Source organism: Falco punctatus (assembly GCF_963210335.1).
Source record: "Falco punctatus genome assembly, chromosome: 5".
In the NCBI taxonomy this organism is placed as follows: domain Eukaryota; kingdom Metazoa; phylum Chordata; class Aves; order Falconiformes; family Falconidae; genus Falco; species Falco punctatus.
Genome location: NC_137584.1, coordinates 84,514,224 through 84,520,794, shown reverse-complemented (window position 1 = coordinate 84,520,794; position 6,571 = coordinate 84,514,224). Strand labels below are relative to the sequence as shown.

Below are 6,571 nucleotides of genomic sequence, written 5' to 3'. Positions count from 1 at the left end.
GGTTTGTTAGACACTTTGCTGTGGAAAACAGTTCAAAGGGATAAGCAAATGGATGAATGGGATTGTCCTGGGGTAAAATGAGATGGCCATTCCTGCAAAAGGAAACTTCTCATATTTGAGAAGAAAAAAGACATATGGAAGGCAAAGAGGATGTTTACAGTAGCTGCTAATGCTCTAAATAAGAACTGTGGTATCTTTTAGTACTTAGTTTATTGTTGTGAATGGCAAAAACACAAAGAACTGTTGCTTTTATGAGTGACACTCACAGTTTCTTATTTCAAACATTAAAAAAAAAAAAAACACACACCAGTGATCTACGGCTAAAATTTGTGTCTTTTAAATTAAAACCCCACACCAGCTAAATAAGCACCATGTATGGCTTCCTGCTCCATTTGTATTTTCAGAGAACAACAAAGACTGATCAGCTCTCTTTGGAAGAGCATCTAAGAATTAACTTTTTCTGAAATAAGACCCTTGATAAAGAGAATGAAAATAATGTTATTACAGATAGTGTGGGTGAAACATAACTTCAAGCCCAGTCTCTGCATATGCATTGTGCACAGAATAAGAAACCTCAAATGATTAATGCATCTACATTCAGACTTAAACTCACTGTTTCTACTAATACCACAATACTTCTGACCTAACTTCATTTTCACATATGTCTGTACAACACTAACAGCCACAAAGGGTTAGATGCATTATCATATTTACACCCGGGTTCACATAGTAAGTACACTTACAGAATGGCACCGATTCATGCGTTCAAATCCATGCCGGATTATCACCCACATCTCCTACAGGTGATAATTCTCAATAATGATGCAATCAGTCCTGGTATCCTACTTAAATATTGTATGTGTTCTGGCATCATATATATTAAGAATATAAATATTATATTAAGAATACCATTTGGAGTATGTAAAAGAAAACAATCTGACCAAGAGAGAAAAAAAAAATTGTTTTTTTTCTTTTTCTGAGGGGGAAAAAAAATGTAACTGTTCCCATTTTTGGCTGTGGTATCTCTTTGAGAATAAAAAAATCATGTCTGTCCCAGCTGTCTGGAGGAATGTATCCACATGATGCTGTCCAAATTTATATTATTTTAGTCTAAATAGTATGTTTCCTTTTTCTTCCTTTCTTTATAAGTATCTGAAATCATATGCCTTTAGTCACTTGAGCCATTTTTTCCTAGACATTATCTACTGCAGTGATGTCACCACCACAATCCTGAAACTGCAGGTTTGAGCTGAGAATATGTGTATTTCATATATATATATGTAATTTATTTTAAATGTAATAATAATAATTTAGGGTACCTGCCCAACTGGACATAATTTTTCTCATCTTTGACTGCAAGATTAATTCATCTACACTGTTTACAGTGAATCTCTGCCATAAGTAACGACAGACTTAGATGCTCCAAACCCCACAATATTTAGCCACCTTGTATGACAGCTCCCCTGCCTCACCAGAGTGCAACGGAGCTGCAGTGTTTCATATATGAAGGTTTTTATTACCAAAACATAGCCCTGCAAATTAAAAGGTACTGCTTAAGACTGACAAATCCAGTTAATGTCTTTCAATTGTACAGACTCTAGAATGCAGTCCTGCCTTGGAACACCTTGAAGTTGACACCCTGGGATGTGAAAAGCACTGGTTTTCTCCAGGGAGAGGCAGGTCTTATCCCCAGGCCACAGGGATCACCAGCAGGCAGGCAGGCAGAATGGGGAGCTGGCATGCTGTCAGCCCTGTCTATACCAGGGGTTGTCAGGATTCCCTCACAGCCCAAAAAAAAAAAATAATAAACTAGGGTCTGGCTGAAACCTAAGCCAAGCTAGAATTAAAACCAAGAAGCCCTCTAAATGGGAAAAAAAATAATTCCTATAAAAGCCAAAAGAAAAAATGGCAAACTCAGGAAGAAAAGAAACAAAGAGTAAAGGGATGGGGAGCAGGAAAGAGAGAAAAAAAGTAGGGGGGGCAGCATGCAACCTGGTCACGCAGTGGAAGGAACCGGAGCAGGGCTGCCTGCCAAACCCCTGCGCACCTCTGCTGTAAAACGTGCGCTGACACTAAGGAAGAGGGATAAGGAACTGGCTCTCTGTGAGCATCCAGGCTTTGCTCACCATCACAGGAGACAAGAGACACCTGCCCAAATGTCCTTGGAACCGCTCCTCCCATTTGCATACCCACCTACGCAACCCCACCGCCACCCCCTTTGCAAAGAGTGCAATAACAGGAACAGTATGACCTGCAGAAATTAAGAGGGCTGCCAACTGTAATCAGCCTTTAAAAGCACCTGAATTTCCTATAGCCTTGCACTCACTGCACTGTCCCAGGGAGGAAATACCTTTCAGGCAGAGGAAGGAACTGAGCCCAAATTACAGAATTATTTTATAAAAAGAAGACAATTACTTAATCTGTGGCAGTTTTCTTAACACATCCTTCCTTTTCTGTTGCTTTTTTTGTAACCAGAAAGATAATTATTCACATTAGCTTTATAAAGCTCTTCTAAAATATCAATGGCTTCCTTAAAGAGACAACAGCTTGGTTGTAGATGGGGGAAAGGCAACCACAGAGCATACACTAGGTCTTCCTTCTTTGCTTAACATTAGAATAATCAATGTGCATTTAAAATACATCTCTGTCATAAAACATTCCCCATGACTGACCATAAAACTCCTTTCATTATACAAAAAGGAAAAGGGTTACTTAGTCACAGGTTACTCTTTACTTGTTCTTAGGCACAGCAAGTTAAAATATTAATCATAGCTGCTAATTTTAGTACAAAAAAATGAATATTTTTCTTTCTGAATAAAAGCAAAACCAGCAAGGAAATAAACTACTGAAAGTCTTGTTAGTGAAAGGTTAAGGTTGCCAGCCATGGCACAGGCCCTTTCAAATATCTCATTTAATGATAACAGAAAAATATATCCAGAAAACAAAGTTTACGACCAGAAAGCCATTTAACACTACTCTTTTTTAATAATACTATAATAATGACCATAATGTTCATAACCACCTACAGCCACCCATTTAAATCAGTCTTTGGATGACGATATTCCTTTGTCAGAAATATTTGTCACCAAGAGATTTCATTATGGAGAAAATTCAAACTTAATTTCTATTTAGTCATATAAATTTACCTATTTGCATTAACAAAAGGATAATTTTGGACGTAATGGTAACAAAACTCTTTAGTGCCTTCTATCACAGAAGAAAACACAACAGTCTAAATATTCAGCTATTGAAATTTCTGAATTGCCCAACTGCATGGGCAGTCTCTGGAATTTACTGGGGGGAGGGGCAGCAAATACAAAACCTTTCCCCAGAAAAACAACCCTAAACCCACACTTCAGATGAAGAGAGAGAACTGCATGAAGTGCATGCAGTGAAGCATTCTAACCCATATGAGCAAAAGTGGTAAATCAGGTGGGCTGAAAAATGGCAGGGCACAGAACAGTGATGCAAGAATGACCCCCCCCCCCCCCCCCCCCCGATGAGACACTGCCACCTGAGATAAGACAGAGAAGCTTTTAAAAGTCTGTCCTCTGCACAGGTGTCACTTCCTTCCTGTGTATTTTAACTGGGAAGACAACTGGTGCAATTTACACCATCATACTGCTTGTAACATTTCCTCTTTTAAGTAATCAGCTCACCAGCACCAGCTACTCTTACAGGAAGGACCTGCGAGATGCCATCTACCCTCTTGGCTCTTCCTTTTCTCTCTTCGTAAATTTGTAGATGCTTGTCTCGTTAGCAAGACTTCAATGTCTCCATCATTAACAGCTGCAGCTGGCTTCAGCATTTTCTGATATCTATAATTATACTTTGCATCATTAGAAAACAATGTTACAAGTACAGTATAAGTGAGAAAGCATCAGGATCCGTCACCAACAAACGAAAGGCTGATCTGTTTTGCTTTGCGAGTTCAGATAGCAATCCATGCTTAACTGGTTCATTACATAGATGTGCATAATAAAGCTGTAAAACTAAATGAATTGACAATACAAGAGTAAACATTTTGTATTTACCCTAGATGATGGCATTCAAACAAGACGACTGCGTTGCAATGCAGATTTAGTAAATAATGCTAAGTATTTAATATTATGAGAAAGTATCTATATTTTATAAGCCCTGAGTAATGTGAGCAACTGTGAAACAATGCATTCGTTAATAGGCCATGTACCAACCAAAATGAGTTACCCAAGTTTAACGTTATACTTTAAAGGATCCAGTCCAAAAAGATGAATACATAGTGGAAACTCAGGAAAGGCTGATGAAAATGCTGTTTTTCATGGCTCCAGGGATTCAAATGGTGGCACAAAAATGGGATGATTTGTGCCTGTATTTCTCCTCATGAAGAGTTCAGCTTAGTATTTTCTTTTTACTTCAAACAATCTCAAGAAATACATTAAAACAAATTTAATGTGGTAGGACAAACGGTAGTGATGTGCTGAGCAAGCTTTTATGTACTTCAGCCTTGACCTGCAATATCCCTGACACTCATACCAACTGAAGCAGAAAAGGACAATTATTCTGCATTATGCTTTATTATGGGACAGAAATTTAAGAAAAGACCTAGCTAAGACTGCCAAAATTATTTTAAGCCTGCCTCATAATGGACTTGAATGCAGATTTTAGAGACAGAAGATTCAGTACATGAATATACCCTTTCAGCAAAACTCCCAAACGGTGACAAAAAGGACAATGACAAGGTTATTAGAATTGCAAATACAAATAAGAATTGTATAGTTTATGTATAAGCAAGAATATCTTAGATAATTTTGTGAATGTATGACAGGCACTCAAAGTGGAAAGTTCTCTAAAAATGTAATTTATTCATTGATCACAGTGCCTTAAAACAAATCTAATGAAAAGATGACTCTAGGAGAAATTCCTATTAAAATGACGGACAACATGAAGGAAGACCATGAATTAGAGATACAGCAAACAACTGCATTCAAAAATTATTTCAAAAATGAAGAAATGCCATGGAAAGATATATTGATACTTGAAGAATCAGAATCCCTGGAAAGATACATAAAGGACAGAAAAGGTCAGCACATGGGATCGAGCATTTTAAGCTTAAGGAACACTCAGAGGTCCTTTATAGAAATATAAAGGAAAGATTAGGTTGAACAGCAGGCCTATTTCTTAGAAACACTTTTAAAAAGGCATGTGACTACCTAGTTACATGGCTAAACCCCTGGGTGGTCTTATAAGAAATCTCCTAAGAGAAGCAATGTAAGAAAGTTGCACAAAAAAATTGATTTTTCCATTCTTCCACAAAACTTAGATGTGAAATTTTAACTAGTTAAGGAGGAAATAAATATATGATAAGCTGGTATATTTATGAGTTAATTAAACTGGGAAAACTGTCCATTACAACATGTTCCTGAAAATCTGTGGAATGCGATACTAAGAATACAATCAAATGATAAAATAATAGTTACCACCTGGTTGTCTTCATGCAGATGTGAAGGAGAATGTGTTTGCGGGTATTTTTATCTTTGAGAATGTGATCAATTTGATGTCCAATTTTAAGAGTTAAAGTAATTCTACTAAAAAGGATCACATTTAATCAAGTACTTTATTCATAATTGAAAAAAATCTTTCAAATGATGGGCTGCTGCTCCAGGAAGTACATACGGGCTACTATATATACATACTGAGAAACCTCTGACAACACATGATCCATCATTCTTTACAGAGTGGAAGAAAACCTAATTTTTAGTAAAATGTTAGTACTTTAGCAAGTATTAATAGACAAGAAAAGTTGCCAATATGTGGCTTCAAAGTCAGGCAATATTTATTTCATATGAATTTGCTAGTATGATAATACGTAAAAAGAATGCTAACAGCAGCTACAAACTGGTACTTCTCGCTAGCAAATTCCAACAACTACCTTTAAAAAAACATTACAAGGTCTGTTCAAGAAGTACTCTATCACTTGAAATTCAGCAACACTTTCAGAAGACTGAAAGCAAGCTACGTTATGTTTGTCAAGGGTAATGAGCAAACTAAAAAACTGCAGTTATTATGAATTTACAACAGAAACAGTGATAACAATCAAAAGTGTTAACGGTAGTGAATACAGTTGGTGTTTACTCACGATGAGGTTTTGGAACATTACTTTTGTCAAACATACTTATAAGATTATAGACTTGGTTAAGTATATTGCCACTGTAACTTTGCTTTTATTGAGACCTGGTACAACACAGCATCTTGATTAAGAAACTAATGCAACATAAAAAAAGCATCACTTTCACTGAATTACTTATATACCTGAATTCAGAAAATATGCTACAATTAGTCCTAATAGGTATTCGGAAGTTTCCATTTCACTGTTTTCTTTTCCAACTTGCTTTGTCAGCCATAAGAAGCCAGGTTTTTGCCACTTGCTTAATGACTAAGAGGAGAAAAATAAAGTGTTATAAAATAGTAGATCATGATGAGGTACTTCTTGATTTCAGAAGTATTCATCTCTTGAAATAGGTTTTAAGCACCTATTAATCTTTAAACTTTTGCCATAGTCTCTCTACCTCGTATCCATGTTACAGGTGGAGTC

The 6,571-nt window shown here is 36.6% G+C and overlaps 1 protein-coding gene across 9 annotated transcripts in view; it reads right to left on the bottom strand.

The window, feature by feature from the left end:
* CHRM3 (cholinergic receptor muscarinic 3) overlaps positions 1–6,571 on the bottom strand; it is a 379,451-nt gene that overhangs the window by 224,878 nt on the left and 148,002 nt on the right. The window lies entirely within an intron of this gene.